At 41.3% G+C, this 24796-nt stretch overlaps 1 protein-coding gene across 1 annotated transcript in view; it reads left to right on the top strand.

Moving 5' to 3' along the window:
• The first annotated feature begins 4159 nt into the window (after positions 1-4159).
• LRAT (lecithin retinol acyltransferase) overlaps positions 4160-24796 on the top strand; it is a 118263-nt gene continuing 97626 nt past the window's right edge. The window contains exons 1-4 of the transcript XR_007151531.1: positions 4160-4331; positions 14292-14351; positions 16121-16192; positions 20680-20845. The gene's annotated coding sequence lies outside the window, so the exon portion shown is untranslated. The remainder of the gene's footprint in view (positions 4332-14291; positions 14352-16120; positions 16193-20679; positions 20846-24796) is intronic.

The following is a 24796-nucleotide window of genomic DNA, read 5'->3' as shown; positions in this document are numbered from 1 at the left end:
GTCCCCCAAAAAAAAAAAAAAGAATAATAAACAACATAAACAAAAGAGAACCTTTGCTGTTGGATAATAAGTCCAATAATATGAAATGAGTAGCAGAATAGTCATTTTATTTATTTCAGTTTATGGAGCCAGAAGCAGATAGACTGTCTAGTAAGTTGATTTTTTTTTATTGACATTCTCTGTGCAACTAACTAGTCTTCTAATTCTGCTGAATTTCCTGAGGGACTTGGGCAAATCTGTTGGATTGAAACGTGAATAGCTTTAACACAGCATATTTCATTATAGATATCCAATTTAGGGCTTACTAAATCTAGTGACCAGAGTATGAGGAATTTAGAAATATGCTTTTTTTTGAGGCCCTATTTGGAAGGGAGCTCCTCTCTGATATGTAAGGTAACAGAGCCACCTGCTGGTGAACTTATTTCACCATGAGGCAACAATAGGCACACTTCTGTGGGTATCTCTCCACTCAGACTGCCTCATACATTCTTGTAGGTAAATATCCTCCTAACCCATTCCTTTTGTATGTACGTAATGTATTGTCTGGATGTTAGATTTGTCTCCTTTTCTGATTAGGAAGGGATCGTAAGGTAGGAACCAGTCATCAGCCAGTGTTGATCACCAGCATTCAAACCGGACTCTTAGGTCAGAACACTGAACACAGAATGTGGGTGTGAGACTTGCCTGGGAGACTTTTTGGTATCAGTCTGGGCTCGGTGGAGCTGTGGATTCTAGATGTGTGTTTGGCTGTACTTCCTAAGATCCTTCTTTTGGGATGTTACGTAAAAAAGCCAAAGATGGGGGTGCCTAGGTGGCTCAGTCGGGTAAGCGCCTGACTTCATCCAGCTCAGGTCATCATCTCATGATTCATGAGTTCGAGCCCCGCATTGGACTCTGCTGGCAGCTCAGAGCCTGGAGCCTGCTTTGGATTCCGTGTCTCCCTCTCTCTCTGCCCCTCCCCCATTCGCATTCTGCCTCTTCCTGTCTTTCAAAAATGAATAAATACTAAAAAAAAATTTTTTTTAAAGCCAAAAATGGCCCCCATATATTCACCCCTGGGTTGCTGATTTCTTTACAACAGGCTGGGACCCATGAACTCAAAAGCCTATGGGCACCAAAGCCAAATCTTCATATTTAAAACATATTCAGTCATTTTAAACACACCCAAAATAAGCATATTTTAAAACCTATTTAGAACTGGCCTGCTTTGCAAATGCCAAGAAATGGCATCCAGCATCTGCTAGCCGTGGATAAAATAAACTTTGTAGCTCTTAAAGACCTCTACTCTGCTGCTGCCCTTTGGAGTTCCCTGATCAGAGGCTCCCAGAGGGGCTGCTGAGCGGCCTCACTTAGACTTGGAAGTCTCCTTTCCCATGAACGTGTCCCCCAGGAGTTCCCTTAGCTTCCTACTCTCCCAGGTGGAAGACCCTGTGTTGCCATAGCATCCAGAAGGCCCCCCCATACCATGTCGGACACCCTTCCCCACTTCCCACATGCAAACCTGTCAAAAGTGTTGCCCAAATAAAGCTTGCTCTGTGCTACTCCCTCCTCAGGGTCTTATCTTTTCTTTGATCAGCCCCAGATATCTCCAAATCACTATATTGGGCAAGATAGGCCTTGTCTCCACAGGGAGAAAGAAGTGAACTTCAAAAACTGAGAAAAGTCAAGTTGTTTATATGGCCATGGCTGTGTCTCTTCTTTGACTGTTCTTGTTCCCCCTTAGAAAGCAACGTTGTTTCTCAGATAGAAGCAAAGGGGCACCTGGGCGGCTCAGTCGGTTAAGCGTCTGACTTCAGCTCAGGTCATGATCTCGTGGTTCGTGAGTTTGAGCCCCACGTCGGGCTCTGTGCTGACAGCTCGGAGCCTGGAGCTGCTTCAGATTCTGTGTCTCCCTCTCTCTGCCCCTTGCCTACTCACGCTCTGTCTCTATCAAAAATAAATAAACATTAAAAAAACAAAAAGATAGAAGCAAAGAGGGCTTGGAGATATTGGTGTCCTTAGTTGTCCCTTCCCAAAGTGTTCTGGAGGACGGGCCCCAAATGGATGAAAGCTCATCTCTTTAAATACGCTGAGCTTTAAATATGCTGTAAATATTCCCCCCCCCCTCCCCCGCAGGGAAGAGTTGTCCTAGCTGTAGGCAAAATGGCTAGGCCTTAGTCTGGCTCTGAGTTTGGTCGAGGACCCCTATGTTCTTGACCTCACTAGTGGAGTACAGGAACAGTGGAGCTACTAGGAGAGACATTTCGGCCAAGTTAGGCCCGAAAAAGGACATGGAGGGACTGAGCCTAAAGCCCAGGGGCTCAAGTATTGGAAGGTTATAAAAGCTTTACACACTTTCTTGGTAATTCCTTCTCCCTCTGTATAGTTGAGTGTATGAAAATGGCATCTCCCCTCCTGTGGTCAGTCAAGGGTCAGACTGACTGTTACTGTCTCACAGCACCACTCAGTAGCTCCGATACCCTGGACAGTTATTTAGCCTCTCTGTGCCTAAGTTGCCTTGTCTGTAAAACAGAGATAATAACAGAACCCACTCTGTAGGTTTGTTGTGAGGATTAAATGAGATCAGAGTTAATTTTTCTTCTAACAGAGGCAGTATAACATAACAACTGAGCGTATGGATACTGGAGCCAGATTGCCTGGCCGGTTTTGTTTGTTTGCTTTTAATTTTTTTAACGTGTTTTTATTTTTTTTTTTAGAGAGACAGACAGACAGAGCATGAGCAGGGGCAAGGAGGGTGGGGGGTGCAGAGAGAGAGGAAGACACAGAATCTGAAGCAGGCTCCAAGCTCTGAGTGGTCTGTATAGAGCCCAGCCCGGGGCTCGAACTCATGAACCGTGTGAGATCATGACCTGAGCCAAAGTCTGTCGCTTAACCGACTGAACCTCCCAGGCGCCCCAACCTGGGTTTAAATTCCAGCTTTACAGCTTACTTCTAGCTGTGTGACCTTCTCTATGTCTCAATTTCCTCAACCTTACAGTGGGGATAATTTGGTGGCTCTCTGCCCCTCACCCACTCATGTTCTTTCTCTCTCAAAAATAAACAAACATTAAAAATTTTTTTTAAATGGGAATAATTATATTATCCATCTCATAAGGTTGTTTTATTTAATGTGTTAATAAATATAAAACATTTAAACATAAAACAGCATGAAGAACCTATTTTTGTTATAAAATAAATAAGGCTCTTAGAACAGCTTCTGGTAAATAGTAAGAACTCAACAGATGTTAATTCTTTTGTTATTAGTCATGTAACTGCCCAGATCCATAAACTTTATTAATTATCCTACAACAAAGAAAGGATTGGTTTCTGCTTTCTTCCTTTTATTATAAAATTTTACTTCCAACTTAAATTCTTGCTTTTTAAATTCCATCCAGGAGGAGAGCCAGCAGCATTGGACTTGAAAGAATGAGAAGTGCATTACTGAAAACTAAATGACTCAGACATTAAGTTTAAAAAAGGAGACTCACTGCTCTGTCTACCAGAAATTAACTAGCTTGTAAACACCCTCCACGTACTTCTTTGCATCCCTCTTATACCTGTGTAGGAATGTTTGCTGTGATCCTGTGTTCCCAGCAGCCTTGCTCAGATGGTACTTATAGCTATAGGAAAACCAGGTTCTTCGTGGACATGGCTGGAAAAACAAAGCTGGCCTGGATACAATTCTCTAGCTCCTTGGAAGAGAAGTTGGAGGCTGCCATAGCTTTATCTTGTTGGATTTTTCCTTCTCAAACACAGACTTTGGAAGAGGGTGGGGAATGCGGGAAAGTGGGGGGTCGGGGGGCAGGGGAGGGGCAGAGAGAGAGGAAGACAGAGAATCCCTAGCAGGCTCCTCGCTGTCAGAGCAGAGCCGGATGCAGGGCTCAGTCCCAGGAACCTTGAGATCCTGACCTGAGCAGCAAAAGCCAAGACACTTAATCGACTAAGCCATCCAAGTGCCCCAGGATCTTTAAATCATTGGTACAAACTCCAAAAACAGAAAAAAGGAGCCGAGCCAGCAATCCTAAACCATGTTTTGTGGTCATGGTTGATACAGCTCCAGCACTGGGTGGCAACCAGTGGGGAACGAAACCGCCCGGTTGGGCGCACAGGTGGGGCCCGGCCAGCAGAGGGCGCGCAAGGCGCCGTCCAACCCGCCCAGCGGCCCGCCGGGCGCTGGGACTCCTTCCTGGCGCGCAGCCTGCGGCGGTCCCTGGCGTGGCGACTGCTGCGGGCGACTCTCCCGCTGGGACGCTGGCACCCGGCCACCGGGCAACCCGGCCGAAGCCGGCGCGGGTGATGGGCCGGGATTGGAGAGCCCGCCTCCGACTTCTGGGGAGACACTGAGGCATCAGGTAACCGAGCGGCAGCCTGCGCCCCGCGCTCACTCCCACCGACCCCGGGGCCCCTGGCCACCGCAGGCTCCTTTCTGCGCTGCGTTCTCAGAAGAAAAGGCGGGAAGGGAGGCGCGAGGAGTTGGCTGCAGCCCTGGAGGGAGACCCTAGGTGTGGGGGCCAGAACAGGAGCGATGACACTTGGACTCTACCAAATTTAGAGACGCCCAACTGTGCTTTTACTCGGCCACGTGTCCTAGCTTTGCACTGACCTTTCCCCTCCCCGGAGAAAGAGTGGGCCTGGCACCAGCCTTTGCTCAACCCCTCCCATGGAAAGTGCCCGCCTGCCTCCCTTTCCCTTACCCTGTGCTACTCAGTCCCTTCCTCCTGACCTGATCCTAGTGCCTAATAGCTTCTCCATTAGGAGCTTGGATGTCTGATAGTTGCATCCCCAGCTCTTCCAACCTTTGAAAATCTACAAAATGGTTCAGAAGACGTTGGCAGCTGTGAATTTGAGGTTCGGAGTGGAGACAGTTAAAACTGATTTTTGTACCTTTCTTGTGCCTTTGGCCCCCTCTAAGATTTGCCTGATTTATTAACATCTGAAGTAAAAATATGTTCTTCCTCTTCCCCTTTTTGAATCCTTTTATAAGGAGGAAATCAAGTGATGAGAAGAGGGTGGGGAATCAGTTCCCCTTATTCAAGTCCTGACTATAGATATACACTAACATATGATCATTGGGCCTGGGGGTTTTTATGTATCTGTTTATTTACATATAAATCATCTGGTGACATACAGTGAACATTCTGGGGAGATTCATTTTGAGGAGATGTAAACATTTTTTTGAATCGAAATGTGTTTTGACACTTGGGTCTGCCCTGGTTGCAGTGTGTATATCGTTTGATTTGAGGGCCCTTGTCCCTGCCCTGAAATACCAAACCCTTGTCTGTCATTGTGCCCCCAAATTCTACTATTGATGTTTATTTCTTTTTGTTTACGGTCTTAAAAGTCTTTAAGAGTTCCCCCTCAGGAATCAGTTACCAAGGGAATGATGACATCATAATACGTTATTGAGGAAGAGCCTGCTCTGGGATTCAAGAAACAGGGCTCACTGCTGAAGGCCTACGTGGAGTATTTGGCTCTGAGCCCAGTTCTGCTGCTAATGGGCTATATGACCTTGATTGTTCAATTTATTTAATCTCTTGGAATCTTGTTTACCTCACTTCAGGGAGGCTGGAACTAATAACCTTCATCTGTTGGCCAATGAGTGCTAAATATGGCGATCAATCTTCGTCCCCATCTTCCTTGACCTACTAGCAGTACTGGACCAAACTGGTCATTCCCTCCTTAAAATGCTTTCTTCTTGAAGTCTCTTGAAGTTTCCCTCCTTCCTCCCTGCCTACATCTTCTCAGTCTCCTTGACTGGTCCTCTTTATCTCTAAAAGCTAGGGTTTGCAGTGTCCCAGGCCTCTTGTTGGACTTGCTTACCTTTAAAAAAAAATTTTTTTTTTACATTTATTTATTTTTTCGAGAGACAGAGAGAGACAGAGCACAAGTGGGAGAGGGGCAGAGAGAGAAGGAGACACGGAATCCGAAGCAGGCTTCAGGCTCTGAGCTGTCAGCACAGAGCCCGACTTGGGGCTTGAACCCACAAACCATGAGATTGTGACCTGAACTGAAGTCAGACACTCAGCTGACTGAGCCACCCAGGTGCCCCTGGACTTGCTTACCTTTTAAAAGGCACTCTCTTGGGGCGCCTGGGTGGCTCAGTCGGTTGGGCGGCCGACTTCGGCTCAGGTCATGATTTTGCGGTCCGTGAGTTCGAGCCCCGCGTCGGGCTCTGTGCTGACAGCTCAGAGCCTGGAGCCTGTTTCAGATTCTGTGTCTCCCTCTCTCTGACCCTCCCCCATTCATGCTCTGTCTCTCTCCATCTCAAAAATAAATAAACGTTAAAAAATAAAATAAAATAAAATAAAATAAAAGGCACTCTCTTCCATGATATTTAACATCACTACTTTGATGGACTCCACATTTATGCCTCCAACATGGACTTGTCCTCCTCTGAAATCCATATTAAGAAACCTGGCTGCCTTCTTGGCATCTTCTGTAAAAGCCATCTCAGAAACATCATGTTTAAAGCTGAACTTACGATCTTCACCCCCAAATCTGCTGCTTGCCACCCTACCCTTCCCCCCACTCCCCCCACCCCCCATCTTGTCCATCTCAATGACAACCCTGTCTTTCTCTGCTCAGGCCAAAACCCTTGCAGTCAAACTTGCCTTCCACCTTCACTCCAGTCTATACCACTGTCCCTCTAGTTGGACTATAGCAATAGCCTCCTACCTAGTCTCCCTGGTTTTTCTCTTGCCCTTCTGCGGTGTATTCTCCTCATAGCTGCAACAATAATTCTGTTTTGTTTTGTTTCATGTTTTTATTTATATTCTAGTTAGTTAACCTGTAGTGTAATATTGGTTTCAGGAATAGAATTTCATAATTCATCACTTACATAGAACACCCAGTGCTCATCACAAGTGCTCTCCTTAGTACCCATCACCCATCTAGCCCATCTCCCACCCACCTCCCTCCAGCAAACTCAGTTTGTTCCCTATCATTAAGAGTCTTTTATGGTTTGCCCCCTTCTCTCTTTTTCACCCCCACTTCCCCTATGTTCATCTGTTTTGTTTTGCAAGAGTAATGCTGCCAGTCAGTCATGTCCTGTGTTGGATGAAGACTGTCCAATGGCTTATCTCATTCAGAGTAGAATCCAAAGTGCTTAGGGCGACCTAAAAGTGTGATATATTTTCAGATTTGTTTCTGGCTTCATCTCTTTCTTGCCCCTCACTACTTGCTCACTAGCATTGCTGGCACACTGACCTCCAATATGCCAAGCACATCTCTGTCTTGGGGACGCTTATTAGTGTAGACACTTACTAGTCTTTCCATCTGAAACATTCCTTCTCCCAACAACCCATGGTTGGCTCCTTCACTTCCTTCAGGTCTCTCCTCACTCAAATATCATCTTATCAAAGACACTTACCCTTGATTACTTGATATTCAATAGCCACATTCAACCCTATCCTTCTTGGTACCTCCTGACCCCTCACCTTACATTATCTTTCTCCACAACACTGGCCAGCTGACAAATATTTGTCGGGCTTTTCTCTCTCTCTCTCTCTCTCTCTCTCTCTCTCTCTCCCTCTCTCTCTCTCTCTCTCTCTCTCTCTCTCCTTGTCCCCTCCGCAGAATGTAAACTCCAAAGAGGGAAGAGATTTGGACAGTTTTTATTGCTGCTGTGTCTCTAGTGGCTAGATCAGAGTTTGGCATATGTCTTAGTCCCTTTGGGCTGCTATAATAAAATACCACAGACTGGGTGCCTTATAAACACCAGACATTTATTTCTTACGGTTCTGGAGGCTGGAAGTCTGAGACCAGGGTGCCATTATAGGTGAGTGAAGGCCATCTTCCAGGTCACAGACTTCTGCTATGTTTTCACCTTTTGGAGCTCTGGGGGGCCTGTTATATAAGGGCATTAATCCCATTCATAACCTGAGCACTTCCCAGAGGCCCTACCTAATACCATCACCTTGGGCATTAGGACTCAATGTATGAATTTTGTTGAAGACACAAACATCAGCATGAAAGGTTATCGACACATCTTTATTGAATGAATGAGTCTAAAAGGTGATGCTTGTAATATTTAGATCACAGGGCTAAACAGAAGATCATATTGTGAAGCCATTTTGTATGCTTAGTAGCATACAAAGACCTTTGGCTTAGTAGTTAGAGAAACTTTGCTTCAGACCCAGGTTACATACGCACAAATAGTGTGAACTTCTCAGAAGGTCCATTTTCCATATTTGTGGAATGGACAAAGTATAATACCTCGAAAGTTTATTGTGAGTATCAGGCAAAACATAAGTGTACGTGAAACATTTGGCCGTGAGGAAGCTAAAAAAACAAGCAGTTTTGATAACTTATGTGTGAATGTGTTTTGTAAGCTATAAAGTCACACATATACATATAGCATTAATATTACTGAGGACATTGTATGCAATGTAAAAAGTTTACTGTAATAAACTTTTCAAAGTGAATGATTTCAGTGTTCATAGCATAATGCAAATTAGAAAATGAAAAATTAGTAGCATCTATACCTCATACCTATAGGTTCTAATGGAAATGATTATCTGACATCCTATTGTTCCTGCGTAACTTTCCCTTATCCTTTGGCCCTGCTATGCCTAAGAAAGCAATATATATTCTTATCATCTCAGTCTCAAAAAACCACACAAATTCAGCCGCTTAACTCACAAGTAATCCAAGTAATGATCTGGTGAGAAGCTGTCAGATTGCCATTTCTTCAGCATGGTCCTGCCCTATGAGTACTATTTATTTTATTAAAATTTTTTTTTTAATGTTTATTTATTTTTGAGAGAGAGAGAGAGACAGAGCGCAAGTAGGGGAGGGGCAGAGAGAAAGGGAGACACAGAATCCAAGGCAGGCTCTAGACTCTGAGCTGTTGGTACAGAGCCCAATGCAGGGCTCCAATTCATGAACTGTGAGATCATGACCTGAGCCACCCAGGTGCCTCTGTACTGTTTACTTTAGTTCAGCACACAATAATAGAACATAGAGATTTAAAGGGGAATATGACATGTCCTTGTGTTATAGTGTAATATAACTCAGTCTCTTGTGGTATAGTGTAGGCCAGTTTTACAAGGTGTATAGAATACAAACTGTTTGAGGACAAGAAGTAAGTGAGTTCCTACCACAAATAGAAGACAGCAGGAAGTCAGACAGATCGCATACTGATTTTTTTTTTCATCTTGAGTTATTTTTTCCTTGAAAATCCAAAGGTGTAGGCCATATTCTTGAGACTGGGTTAGCTCTGAGGCCTCTAGGGCACAGAAGGTTGTGAGGTGGGGAGACCCTGAGACCCAGGCCCGGTTCTGAATTCTTGTCGTTGAGATTTAAGAATTATAGATTACAGGACTGCTAGATAAATGAAGGCAACTTCAGAGCTTCCCTGGAAGTTCCTAAGCAGTCCTGCTTTGGTTGTGATGTACCCGTTCCCTGGTTTGCAACCCCCTTCTCAGTAATCTTACAGGCTCAGAATGACTTTAAGAATCCAGGTAACGTGTTAAGCTTTTCCTAGGTCCACACCCCCACCAATCTCACAGCCCCGCCTCCCCGGAAGCCCCGCCTCCCCGGAAGCCCCGCCTCCCCCGGAAGCCCCGCCTCCCCGGAAGCCCAGTTCCAACAAGGCTGGGTTCTTGAGTGGATGAGCAGGGTGGACCATGTGGTCATGAGGACATGATCCCAACGTTTGAGGTCTCAACAAAGTAGAGTTGTCCTAGACCTGCAGTGTGCTTGACATTGCATTTGAAGAAGGGATTTCTTCACTGAAGTTGGCTGTGGCCTGGAAATGTGTTTACTTTTCAATGAAGTATAAAGGCCTTGTAAGCACTCACAGGACTGGACCAGGTTTTTTTCATATTTGCCTGGCACAATATATCAGTTATTTATCAATTGTACATAGGTTTATTCCTCAGGAATATCTATTAGTCTCATATTTATTCATCAGGAATTCTGGAATATCACCATTGTTTGAACTATTTTAGTTTGACATTGACTCATCAATAAATATTTCTTGAGCAGTGTGCTGGCCCTTGGGAATATAAAACAGAATACTACCTATTTCCTGAACCCAAAATAATTTCTATTAGTCTTTATTTATTTCCAGACTTACACCAAGTCCAACATGTTGTTTACCTTAGTTAAAAAAAACCCAGGGCTCTCAACAAGAGACGAGAACTTTTGTTTTCTTTTCCTTTTTTTTTTTTTTTTTTTTTGTAAATAGAAACCATAGAAAAACAATTTAAGATGATTATTTCTATCTTCTCAACTCTACTTTTTTTTAAAGTTCTGATTAACAGTGTACGATTAAGTTCATTCATTTAGTTGTTCAGTAGACCTCGGGCTCACAGTTTGAGGGGGCAAAGTTGAAGCAAACTCTGACCCCACAGAGTCACAGAGGGTGACTTTAGTGAGGACATCTTGCAGCCCTTGGGGGAGGGTCCTCCAGCGAGGTCCCCTGCTGCTTTGGCTTCCTTTTACCTTCTCTTTGGGCTTTGGGCTGCTTGCAGGTTCCCATCACTGCAGGGCAGACAGACTGACAGCCAGTTCTGCTCCTTCTGGAAAATTTCCACTGTGTTTTATACTTGTCAGATGACTTTTCTCAAGAAAACAGATTTCATGAGCCACTCTCTTTGCTCCTGGACTGTTGAAACCCTGGCAGATATGATTTAAGAATCTGAACAAAGAAACATTTAAAAGTACATGACTAATTTGCAATGCAGCGTACGTCTCCGTCTTGGATTTTACATCGTCTCTGAAGCCTATGGTGGTCATTTGAGTTATCCATCAGCCACAAAGCGGGCTTTGTCTGATTTTTGTCGTATCCATTTGTTCTTGTCTTCCTTGTCTCTCTTACCACAATATTCCCACGATCACAAATACATCCACTTGGGCCCTGTTTGAATTTCACACTTTTACTGAACATCTTGACATGAAATCACAGAGTGAGATTTTTCTTCCTTCCCCGAAATCACTGATGAAAAGATTCTGTTCTGTGTGTGGTCTATAGAATGGCTCAGTTGGAGACGGGATGCACAATGTTTCAATGGATGGTACAGCTCTTCATCTCAAAGCAGTTGCTGGTGACTTCTCTGAGCTCAAGTGTCCTGGAGAAATCACATAAAATTAATTATAAGACCATTTATCTTTCATCTTTGTCTTTCATCAATTTCTCCTTTTATTTTAATGGGTTTTCTGTATATACATCACCTCATGTCTGTTTACTCTTTCATAGTTGTAAAAACCATCCCTCTCTCTTGCATTATATGGGGGAAAAGTATAAATGATTATCTCAGTAATTATTTAATTCTTATTATTCTTATTTCTTATTCTTAATTAAGAATTAATTCTTAATTATATATTTTATGTATTTACATAAGGCTTTGCTGTGCCAAGGTCTCTGGTCTAGTGAAACAGTTTCCATCTGTGAAAACCTTGTAAGCCTTTATAAATTTCCTACAATTTTAGGACTTTCAACATGACAGAATAAAGGATTCTATGGCAGTTAGTAAGAAATTAGAGGCTTACATAATCCTTGGGTATGAAAAATGAGAGATGTGATGTGAAGAAACCTTTAGAAGAAGAGCTGTTTTGAAATGTACTTTCTTACTCGTTCAAACATTAATTCAACCAGCTTTTGTTAAGTGCCCGTTAAGTACAGTGCTGGAGACTAGGGACACCACACTAACACAAAGCCCCTACCTTTAAACATACCACTGGTGGGGTGCCTGGGTGGCTCAGTCGGTTGAGCGTCCGACTTCAGCTCAGGTCACGATCTCACGGTCCGTGAGTTCGAGCCCCGCGTCGGGCTCTGAGCTGACAGCTCAGAGCCTGGAGCCTGCTTCCGATTCTGTGTCTCCCTCTCTCTCTGCCCCTCCCCCGTTCATGCTCTGTCTCTCTCTGTCCCAAAAATAAACGTTGAAAAAAAAATTTTTTTTAAATAAAATATTTAAATAGCCAATGGTGTTTATATATATTTTATAATAAATATTTTAAATATTAAATAATCTTAATTTCCTGTATTCAGCAGCATATCAAATATTAAGAATGAGAAGGTATATAGATCTGTCTATCTATATATTCCTATGTCTATATATCTTTATTTACAGCTATAACTATATATAACTACTTGACTGATGTAGTCACTAGAAAGTAAACAATTACATAACTCAACATTTGATAGAGCCTTATGAGCCATCTGGATATGGTTCTGAAGAAAGGAGGCAGTTGTCGTAGATGAAAGAATATTTTAAAACATAGCCCCTGTTAACCCGCCAGCATATTTGGGTTGATTTCCAGTCAGAGAGTTAAAATTGTACTGGCTGTTTGCTCTCCTCCCCCTGAGTCTTCTGTGGCACAGGGCAGATCTTATTAGGACATCTTCCTGGAGTCAGGATAGAATTTGTAGCTGTGGAACCATAAAATCTGCTGACCGTACTTGAACCAAATCCAAGACTCTGGCCTCATTTTCATGGTGCTGTGGTTTATTGTGCTAACCAAGAAAGCCTTTTGCAGTTGGATACTAGGTAACTTGAGGTGACATTACTGAATACCTCTTCTTTAAGTATTAAAAATGTGTCTCCAATTAAAAAGGATAAATCCCTTAGAATTTGTTATTGTTCAAAATATTTAAGATGAAGAGCTTTGAATAATAGTCTGTATGTAGTTACTACGTACACTTTAGTTTTATTGTTGATGCATTTCACAATACTTGAAGAGTTGGGAGGGTCTGTATTTTAAAATATGATTGTTATCCACTAGGAGGAGCTATATCCTCTTTTAAAAAGTTAGTTACCCAGAGAAAGAGTAAAGCAAAAAGAAAGCAAGGTGTCAAGCGAGACTTACCCAAGCTTATATGAACCTCAAGTATTGGTGATAAAGATGTTACTTGTATATTATCTTTCACTTTGGAATCATGAAATGTCAACTGATCCACAAAAGTTTATACTGCTCTTGCAGACATGGAGCTAAAACATCATAGGGCCAAGAGCCCAAGAGCTCTAAAACATCAAGAGCCAAGACATTAGTGCTTCTTAGATGAGAGGATAGAAATACAAAGGTTTAGGGGAAGGAGTTTCCTTCAGCAGAAGTAACAGTTGAAGCTAGGATTGGGAAGGATTTCTGTTAAGAAGGATGCGGATGAGTATGAAGGAGAAGCAGGGTAAGTTAGGAAAGAGGAAAGAGGAGGGGTGCTGGAACCAACAGATGAGGGGTGAGGGCAGGGGAAGGGGTGAGCTGTTGCAGAGACCGGGGAAGAACCTGGATGGTGCCATGTCACCGGAACCCACAGAGGGGGGACTTTTAAGAACATGCTAGTGGAGTTGGGGGAGGAGAGCGGGGGTGAGTTCCGATGTACCTGAGTAGGTAGAGGAGAGTGAAAACACAAAGAAAGTGTTGTGCTTGGTTAGAAAGAGGACTAGTGGGTATGAGTTAGAATTACGTACACCTAATAATCATTCTTTGGCCGGTTAATAGGAGCGGTTTAGCAGATCATTCAAAGCTCTCCAGATACTGTCTGGTGACCCTTGTCATTAACCACACATACAAATCCATACAGAGTGTGACACCACAGATGACAACAGACAAGGAGTGGGAAGACAGGGTCTTCATTCTGCCTGTGTCACTAACAAGCTTAATGACCCCACACAAGTCACTTGACCCTTGTGTAGTACTATAAAAATAAGAACCCCTTCTTTAAGAAGGATACAGATGAATAAAAATATACAATCTAGGGGTGCCTGGGTGGCTCAGTCAGTTAAGTCACTGACTCTTGATTTCTGCTCAGGTCATGATCTCCTGGTTGACAGATTGAGTCCCACATGAGGTTCCACACTGGGCATGGAACCTGCTTAAGATTCTCTCTCGCCCTCTCCCACTGCCCCCACAAAATAATAAAAATTAAAAAAGAATTTAAAAATACACCTTCTTCATAGAAATAAGACAGCCCTCAAAGCTTTGTCCACAGTAGGGTCACAGCTCATAACTCTGAACGTGTACAGACAGTACCTTTAACAGGCCCACTGTGAGAAATGCCAATGGCTCTAGGAAGATAAATCTAATTATAATTAGCAGATCTGTTCTGTCCATGCTCAAATAGTCAACTGATTTTGTGTGTGTGTTCCTGACAGCTAGTGCTGTTATTACAAGTATCCAGGGACCTGCAAACATGTTTGTATTTCACAAGTGGGATTTGCATCTTTCACATTCCATAGGGAGCCAAACTCAGATAGTACGAAGGAAATGGCGCCAGTAAAAAGCATGATGTTCGCCTGAAACGTGTGGCTTTTCAAATTGAAGGGTTAATAAAAGGATTTCTTTATTTCATTTCTCTTCCTGTTATGATACAGAATGTATCACCTGCAGCAAAATCCATCAGCTGGAACCAAAATGTTGGTAAGAGTAGAAAGGTAGGTACTGACTTATACTAAATAACCTCATGTTTGTGAGCAGCACAATTTCGGTGTAAACTTCTGTGTCCAAAGAAGGGTCCAGAGTCATTTTATTTTTTTAAAAAAAATTTTTTTTTCCAACGTTTATCTATTTTTGGGACAGAGAGAGACAGCACATGAACGGGGGAGGGGCAGAGAGAGAGGGAGACACAGAATCGGAAACAGGCTCCAGGCTCTGAGCCATCAGCCCAGAGCCTGATGTGGGGCTCGAACTCACGGACCGCGAGGTCGTGACCTGGCTGAAGTCAGACGCTTAACCGACTGCGCCACCCAGGCGCCCCTCCAGAGTCATTTTAAACACTGCCTTCAGTGAATCAATAGATCTTCAATACCACTTCGGTAGTTTATAAACATACTACTGAAAAAGTAACTGCCACGAATGAATTTGCTGCCAGCACTATTCATGGATATATATTTTTAAAATATTTTTTGAAGTTTATTTATTTATTTTGAGAGAAAGAGAATGTGTGTGAGCAGGGGTGGGGCAGAGAGAGAGAGAGGGAGAGAGAGAGAATCCCAAGCAGGCTCCGTATTTTCGGCATGGAGCTCGATGCGGGGCTCGAACTCATGAACCCAGTCACCCCAAATTCGTTGATATATTTTAAGTATGATGTAACATTAGCATGTGACAGTCTTCAGCATACATGATCCCAGTGTGGTGACAACATGTTAACTCTTGTCCAGGAGAATTCCACTGTAAACCTGTTTTTCTCTTATGGAAAGGAAAATATCCCTAAGGAGATTTTAATCTGTTTAATTTGTTTATAGAAAACAAATATCAAAACAGTAATACCTTGAGAAGCAGGTCCCCGCCTGGTAATATCAGTTTGACCTTTGTTGCCTAAACCCTGGCTGTTCCCTGTTGTAATAGTAACTGAACACAATATAAAATTTACTTGTCATGTATGTTGCATATATGTTTTATATTCCATATTCCATAATGTAACACCAGATTTCCCATTGGTGACTTAAGAATGGAGCATTCCCAGCTTTAACCTTTGGTGGTGAAGTTGTTTTTTGGCTTTGGCACCACATGTGCTGTGGGCAGACCTCAGAGTGATAGAAAGTTTCCTCTGCAAGGTGATTACGTGCTCTTTTCATGAGTAACCATATCTATGTCACTTCAGCTGGTGCTATGGTAGCTGACACAATTTCAGGTGCTTTGTTTATATTCTTCAACTCTAGCCTGACCTCCTTTTTTGGGAGGCCATAGAGATCACCCTGTAACCATGTTCTCTCCAGTGTTTTGGTGCTTAGCCTGAGGAAACATGCCCACATCAGGAGTCCCTGAGTACATAATTTCTGGGGGGAGAAAAACAAAACAAAACTCATGTATTTCAGGAAAATGTATTGGCAACTTTTATTCTTAACTTTGACTTAATGGGAAGCGTGACTCTTTACTGGACGTAAATTGCCAGGGTCCAAAGCCCACGTGTTTCACCACTCGGCCTCACTCAGCCTTTCATTGGTTCAGGTTCCTTGCCTATAAAATAGGGGTTATAATACCTGCTTTACAGGGTTATTTGGAAAACCAAATGAAACATTGTATGAAAAGTGCCTGAAACAGAACACCTTTTTCAATGCATGTTATTAATTTCTTTATTCCAATAATGAAATGTATAGGATTCTCCTTACATATTACGTGTTTTTGTGTTTTAGCACGTATAATAAAGAGTAAGCTCTCCATGAATGAAAGTTTAACATAGTTTTTTGCAAAATATTTATAGAAGGAAACTCTGTAAAGATCTGTTATCACAGATATGGAGAGTGGGAAGAAATTGCCAGACACCATTAACAGGGTGAGTGTGTACTTTTGGTAAGGTCTCTTCTTTTATGTTCTTTATTTGTCCCTCCCTCCCCCTCTCCCTTCCATCCTACCTTCCTTTGGCATGTAGTTGGACACATGTGGCTTCAAAGCGTTGATAAAGCCTTTCTCCCAAGTTTCCCAGTAATAGCAGAAACTCAGGAGTGTCAAAAGGACTTTCTCAAGAACCACCATAGTTTTAACCTCCTGGGTCTAGAGTAAAGGAAGCAGAAATTCTCCGAGAACCATAGCTACTACAGTGGTGTCCCTCTGGTATATCTAAACCAATAGCAAGACAGAAAAAGGAATTCAACTTTAACCCTTGGTGGTTAAAGATTGTTGGTTGTGAGAGGTTCGAAGGATGGGGTCTCCATGTACTTCATACTTTGGTTGCTTTATTGAGCACAACCTGGAAGGTACAGGTGTGTGCCATAGTCTGGGGACACACAGGTAAGTAAACATCTGCTCCAGCCCTTGAGGAACGGATCATGTAGCTAGAAGGGAGATGTACTGTGATCTTCTGTCTGCCTCTCCCTGCACCATGAGCTGCTTGTGAGGTGGGGGTCCTTCTTCTTGCTTCCGAATGCCTCGTGCCTGTCTGTCACAGGGCCTGTCCACAGAAAGCTCGCAATAAACAGATCCTGATCAAAATAACTAACTAGTGATTTAGGCCGAGAAACTGAAAGTAGATTTCGGAGCGGCCAACACTTGGCTTGTAGAAAGCCTCCGGTCATTTTTCAATGCCATTCAACTTAACATAACACATATGCCCTACCTATTTCTGTCTCTGTTTAACCACAGATGTTACAAGGTCTAGTGGAAATTCTTCCTCTTGCACCACCTCTGCAGCATTCATGCAGCACTTACTTCATTCCTGGGGCACTTGGTTCCCAGCTAGATGACATAACCAAACACATTCCCTCCACCTGTGTCCCTGGCTTCTGGTCACAGCATCACTGTGCCTCATTGCCGTGCAGTACATGTTGAGCCTAATGAAAGATGGTGGGTGGATCATGGAGATATGATATCAAGAGAGGCTGTAAAAATGCAGTAAGGCAGGAATAGGATCGAGCCAAGAGCAGACTAGCAGGTGTTTTGAGAATAACAGTTACCTTCATTTTACATAGAGGAGCTCCTTCAAAACAATAGTGATGAGCTGATAAATAAAATGAGACCTGAAATAAGTGGACATGTTAGTTCTCAAAAACAGTTTATTTTTTTTTTAAGGAAGGGAGGAAGGAAGACATCACAAGGAAACCTTTGTGTCTGAGCCTAGGGTTCATTATGGGGGAACAGCATCTCCCCTGAGAATCTGTGATTATAGACCTGCCTTCACACAGGTTGGTGTTCAAATGTATACTGCTTTCATAGGTGGGGAAAATTGTAGTCCAAGTAATTTATTTGGTAATTTACTTAGAGGAGTTTATGGTTGCTAGTATCACCAAGGCATCTGGCAGAAAAAAAATCCAAATCCGGGATGTCTCCTTAAAAGAGGCTGCTCCACAAATAAAGCCTCATCAAACCTAAAAGGAGTCCAAAATTTTAAAACATATGTAATAATGTCTACAGAAGTCATAAATTGGAAGGATTCGATGCAGAATGGAATATGCATGTTAAAAATGCTTAAAGAGGTAAAGATAGTATAAATACCTGAGCAAGGAATAAGGAAGATTCAGAGAAGGTCTAGATGGATTTGAATAAAAACCAAATGAACTTCTATTAATTAAATGTATAATCACTGAAATAAAAACTCAGTGGATCAATTTAACAGCAGACTAGATACAATTAATGGAAGACTAAAGAACTAGAAAATGGATCTGGGAAAATTATCCAGAATGCAGCCCAGGGAAAAGAGATGGAAAATGGGAGAGAAGTTAGAGATATGTGAAAAGAATGACAAGGTTTTACATTCTCCAGTTAAAAGCTCTAGAAAAAGGGCATGTGAAGAATGGGGAGAAGTAATGTCCAAAGAGCATTTTTCAGGGTTGATGAAACATATATATCTGCAGAATCCAGGAGAATCACTCCCAAACAGATTAAACAAAAAGAAATCCATGCAAGATATATCATAGTGCAACTGTCTAAAAACCCAAAACTAAGATCACAAGAGCACATAGGGGAAAGGACAACACACAAAGGTCAGCAATTAAACTGATAGCAAACCTCTCAGTAATAAAGTTGAATGCCAGAGGTTTGAGATAGTATCCATGAGGTTTATAAATGAATGTCATTCTAGAAATTTGTGCCCAGATAAACTAGCATTATAGAATAAAAGTAATGCTGATACAATACTGGGTGAACAGACCTATAGGAAAAGATGATTTAAAAAAAAGTAAGGGATGTGTGTAGGAGAGTGTTTTTACCCACATTACTTTATGCCTGGAATTACTTGAGACATAATTGAGTCATTGAACAAAATGATACGTTGGCAGTTGTTTGTTTGTTTGTTTGTTTTCCTCACAAGCTTTAATCTGACCTGGATTAAAATACCCATGTCCTATTTCCCTAAAAGCAGACTAATAAGCAGGGCCCTGGCCCTTGGTGCTGATACTCTGATGGAGTGTTGCGTTTATCACCTTTGTTTTACTTACTAACACACAGTTAATTTTCTTTGGCCATTACAGAATGTGTTTTCAGATGCCAGTTTGTTGACTTTAAAATATTAAAAGCAAGTTGAAATAAATAAATTGCTTACCTATTTGAGGTTTAATAAGGTCTAGCGTGTCAAAAGGCACACAATGATTTTCTTTAATGTTTATTTATTTATTTTCAGAGCGAGAGAGGGAGGAAAGGGGGCAGGGGGAGAGAGAGAGAATCCCAAGCAGGCTCCACACTGTCAGTGCAGAGCCCAACTTGAGGCTCGACCTCACGAACCATGAGATCACGACCTGAAACAAAATCAAGGGTCGGACATGTAAGCAACTGAACCATCCAGGTGCCCTCCACAATGAATTTTAAATCCCATTCCATAGAACTGTGATGTTCCATTAAAAAAGTGTGGAATATTTTGTTCTCGTTAACTAAATTATTCAGAAATGGCAATATGAAACTGATTTATAAACTGATTATTGTTGGTGTAATAACATCTGTACCTTTATATTGGAACTACTGGGGTTTATATTCAAAACTTGGGAATCCTTTAGAATTTTAAGATGATTAGAAAAGTCTTTGCAGTTTGAGGACCCTTCTGTATGTCTGGGGACCAGTTTGGCCCTATTAATTTTTCTAGATAGTCATTTTTTTCTAAAATTGGGTGGATTAAATTTTTCCTGGTCAAATTCCCAACTTTTCATGTAACTCTAATTTCTTAGGACCTTGAGGTTCTCTGTTGTAATATCTTCTCAAGTCAAATCAGGCTTCTCAAGGGTAGTGGAGCCTCTTTGCCTGCACATGGAGAGAGAATGATGATAATTGTGTGATAAAGACAAAAAGGAAGGTCCATATTGAAGGCTTCTTGGATCTCCGTCCTGTTCACCCATTCAGACCAAACCCAGTGCACAACTTTGCCCTAATGAGTCGTGTTCTGTAGTTTCAAGACTGCACTCTGCCATGAGAGGCAGCTACCAAAGCCAGATCCTCTCACATTGATCCTCAAATCCACGTCCCCTTTGGTGCTTGGTTCTTCCCTCAGCAGACTCCACCTTCTCTTCCTTTTCAAATCTGTTTCTCTCTTGCAGCGTAGCTCTTACTGAAATTGACCTATATTTTCCTCTTTCCTTCCTCCCACTCATTAAGTAGTGCCCTTTGTAATCTTGGTTTTGCAAGTATTTTGAGCAAAGTGTATCCTATGGGTACTCAAGAGGCTGCCAGTATTTATCGTTATCTCTTACTAATTGTATGACTTTGGGAAGTTACATGATCTCTCAGCGTCTGCTTTTTCATCTTTGTATTCACATGGGTTATTATGAGGATTAAATAAGAGAATACAGGGGAAACACTTGGCTCAGTGCCTGAAAGACCTCAACAAACATATTAATTGTTACTTGAGATATGCTGAATTTTATGAAAGGGGATGTTCAGGGAGCATAGGAGATTTACAGCTGGGGGCCTTCACTTGTACTGAAGGGAACAACGAATGTCCTCCAGAGGAAGTGACCTTTAAGCTGAGACCTTCAGGGTGAATATAATTTGTGATCTGGAAAAAAACAAAGGTTCCAAGTAGAAGAAACCACCCGGCACATTCCAGGGCCTGAAGGCATATGCTGGGGGAATGCAGGAGCTGAGAAGTCCCAAATGGTGGGATGGAGAGAATGAGCTGGGAAGATGGCAAAAGGTGAGCCTCGGAGAAGTAAGCAGGTGCCAGAGGGCAGAGGACTCTGAAGGTCATGGTTAGGATTTTATACTTTACCTTGACCACAAATTAAAAAACACTAAAGAAAGGTTAGAGAAAGGAAATGACATGATCAGTATAAATTCTGAAGAGACCATTCTCCCCTGCATTTGGGAAGGCTAGTAAGAAACACCTGTTGCTTCCTTCTTTAGCTCCAGGAGGAAGTTCAAAACACACAAGGTCCAGTCCACCTGTGGAAACCCTCACCCCAGCCCTGTGCCTTAAATTGCTGTAAAATCCAAGTCTCCTTTCCTGACTCTCAAGCCATTTTTGGACCTGCTTGAGAACCTTCTGTGCACTTCCAGAAGGCCTCATTATGTGAGTAATAAACCTTTTCATATGCTCTTGTATGTGTGTGGCCTCAAAATCAATCTCTACATCTGAACCAAATTCAGATGGTGGGGTTGGGGTGTCCGTTGTGCCTCCTGTGGTAACCACACAATATGGATTATAAATATAAAAACTTTAACATATCTATCTCAAAAAAAGAATGAGATTATACTATGAACATCTGATCTTTAAAATAATGTACTTTCAACAAGGATGTTATTAAATGTTTTTCACAATATCATTTTAACCACAGTATATTATACTAGTATATGTATAGTACAAATGATCTAACCAACTTACAATTAGACATATGTGTTGGTTATAATATTTTTACTACTGCTGTAGCAGATATCCTTATAGCTAAACATTTGTTCATTTTCTTGGTAACTAAGATAAATTCTAGTTTTAAGTATTAATGAATCATAAGCACGTTCATCTCATTAGAGTAAACATTTATGGAGCACCTGCCACGAGCAGTTATTGGGATCCTAAATACAAAAGACATCAAAATTGTTTTCAGAGAAGTACTCTTACAATAAGGGATTCAGAGGAATATTTGCAGGTTAAAAACTGATTTTTTTTTTAAATGAAGACAGCTAAAGCCAAGAAATGTAGCCTGTATAAAATTTTATAAGGTGTGAAGTTTGCCACAGGGTGGCACTAATACATTTCTATTAAATTATGATATGTTAGAAGTTTTTTCTCTGTTGATCTGTTTTTTTAGTGAATTATAATTAGGTTTAATTTGATATTTTAAAAATTAGTTTACATTAAAAAACACAAGACAGGGGCGCTGGGGTGGCTCAGTCTGTTAAGAGTCCGACTTTGGCTCGGGTCATGATCTCGCAGTTTGTGAGTTCGAGCCCTGTGTCAGGCTCTGTACTGACAGCTCAGAGCCTGGAGCCTGCTTCAGATTCTGTGTCTCCTTCTCTCTCTGACCCTGCCCTACTCCTGCTCTGTCTCTCTAAAATAAATAACCTTGAAAACACACACACACACACACACACACACACACACACAGGACAGCATTTTTATTTAAGAACCTAAATATTATACATACCTTCATAACCACAGAGCCTGACAGGTGATTTCCGTTGTTTTTGTTTTTGTTTTTTTAATGTTGGTTTATTTTTGAGAGAGAGACAGCATGAGCAGGGGAGGGGCAGAGAGAGAGGGAGACACAGAATCCAAAGCAAGCTCCTGGTTCTGAGCTGTCAGCACAGAGCCCTATGCGGGGCTTGAACCCACAAACTGCGAGATCATGACCCGAGCTGAAGTCAGGTGCTTAACCAACTGAGCCACCCAGGAAGCCCCCAGGTGATTTCCTTTTTAAAAAACCAAAAATCAAATTATTGAACATAGTGTATATACACATACACACACATACATATATAAATGTTTATGAATATTTATAAACACATAATATTTAGGTTCTTAAAAATCCTGTTTTACATTTTTTTGGGGCGCCTGGATAGCTCAGTCGGTTAAGCGTCCGACTTGGGCTCAGGTCATGATGTCTTGGTTTGTGAGTTCAAGCCCCGGATCGGGCTCTGTGCTGGCAATCAGAGCCTAGAGCCTGCTTCGGATTCTGTTTGTCTTCCTCTCTCTCTGCCCCTCACCTGCTCACGGTCTGTCTCTCTCTGTCTCTCAATAATAAATAGATGTTAAAAAAAAATTTTTTTTTAATCCTGTTTTGCATTTTTTAATGTAAACTAATTTTCTAAATGCGCGTATGTGTTTGTGTCTTATTGTATGTGAAATAAGAGAGTGAAATACAATTTACAGAATTGGGTTTATTTTCTGATCTTGTGTCTAACTGAAATTTTAGCTTTTATATTTTATATGAGGGATCCTCAATAGCCCGTTTCTTTGCTCGCCTACACCAGAAAAATTTTAGGGGCAGAGAACTTTTATAAAGTATACTCTACCATTTACCCCTGTTTCTTCTCTCAACCATTCTGAATGCACCTGGGGGGCATTACTTCCCTTCCTTCTTAATTAGTTCTCTAGTGAGCTTCTGTTAATGACAATTACATTTACATAATTAATTATTATGTCTTTCTGGTAAAATGACTTCTGTATCATTATGAAATGACCTTTTCATTCCTGGTGATGTTTTTTGCTGTGAATTTTACCCTGTCTGATGCTAAGGAAGCCATTGGTACCTTTTCTTTTGAATCTTGCTTTTTTATAAAATCCGAATTCACCATCTTGTTATTTCTTACCTATTTGTCTCATCTAACTCTTGGTTCCCCCTTTTCTCTTTTCTGCCTTGTTTGAGATTAAAGTTTTTCTTTTTCTTTTTTTAAATGTTTATTTATTTTTGAGAGATAGAGAGAGAACACAAGAAAGAGGGCACCTGCCCTGTGATCTCTAGTCAGCTTTGTCTCCCTAGACTCAGCTTCTCAACTCGGGGTACCTGCTGGGCTCCCCTTGGCTTTCCCCTCCCAGCGTGTAGCCTGGAAACTCAGTCATAGACTCATCTCATTTGTTTTATATATCTTAGGGAATCACTGTTCTTTGTTGACTGATGTCCACTGTCTTGAACACTATTATTTCTTTTTTTTTTTTTTCTGGTTTTTTGGTTGTTTCAGGCAGTAGTATAAATTTGGCCCAGGTCATTCCATCTTGTCCAGAGCAAAATATCTACTTCAAGTTTTTACGAGAGGTTTTTGTTAGTTTCTTTGTATAATTTTTTATTTAAGTCTATGCAATAATCTTGAAGTGTACTTTATAGATTAAGTAGGGAATTAATTACTTTATCTCGAACACATACTATTTAAAGATTCTACCTGTAAATGGATACATTATACATTAAATAATTAATTTTTGTAGGGTTTTTTCCCTCATAGTTTGGTTAGAAAAGCAATGGCTTTGACTTGTTAACACCTGGAAAGTAAGTCTAATAATGCTAGTTGTAATTTTATTCCTTTAATTACATTATAGTAAAATTTACTAAACTTAAGCTTTTTATAAATTAAAATATATCTGGTAGGTCATCTTCAACACATTTTAAACTGAACATAATTGCATTTCTTTAATACTGTGGAGTTAAAAAGCTGAAGAAATATGTCTCATACAAAGATTCAAGAAATTTTATGAAACAAAGTTACAATCATTTCTTGAGTGCCTACTATGTGAGAGGCACTTCACAAAATTATTTTTTATACTCACAATTAATTTATTAGACAGATGTTGTTGTCCCCATTTGAAAGATGAGGAAATTTACATACAATAGGATTATATAACTTGCCCAAAGTTACAGAGTAAGTATTCACACAAGCTGGATTCACACAAGACAAACAACTAAAACTCAGAAGTATTTTATTATCCCATGCTGATTAAAGCTCTTCACTTTGTTTTTTTTTTTTTTTAATTTTTTTTTAACGTTTATTTATTTTTGAGACAGAGAGAGACAGAGCATGAACAGGGGAGGGGCAGAGAGAGAGGGAGACACAGAATCTGAAATGGGCTCCAGGCTCTGAGCTGTCAGCACAGAGCCCGACGCGGGGCTCGAACTCACAGACCGCGAGATCATGACCTGAGCCGAAGTCGGACGCTTAACCGACTGAGCCACCCAGGCGCCCCTAAAGCTCTTCACTTTGTAAAGAGCTTAAGATCTTCCACACTTTAGGAGAATGAGTTTTAATAATAGATTTATTGATAAGTTTTAGTCCATTAACATGTCAAATAGTAATATCTTATAAATTTTGCCTCCTATCCTATAAATAACATAATGACAACTTCATGTCACATTTCAAGTCTGATAATAACTTAAATTTTGAAGCACTTTGCAATTTTCATGGCTTTCACATATTTTTATCTCAATTAATTATCATAACCACACTGGTTAATGCATTAGCCCCATTTTGTTCAAAGTCTATCACTTGGCTTAGGTTCCCATGATTCTTAGACCAGTATTTTTTCTATTATCCCAAG

Source organism: Prionailurus viverrinus, chromosome B1, assembly GCF_022837055.1.
Source record: "Prionailurus viverrinus isolate Anna chromosome B1, UM_Priviv_1.0, whole genome shotgun sequence".
Classification (NCBI taxonomy): Eukaryota; Metazoa; Chordata; class Mammalia; order Carnivora; family Felidae; genus Prionailurus; species Prionailurus viverrinus.
Note: the sequence above shows the minus strand (reverse complement) of the source record. Positions and strands in the feature narration are given on the sequence as shown.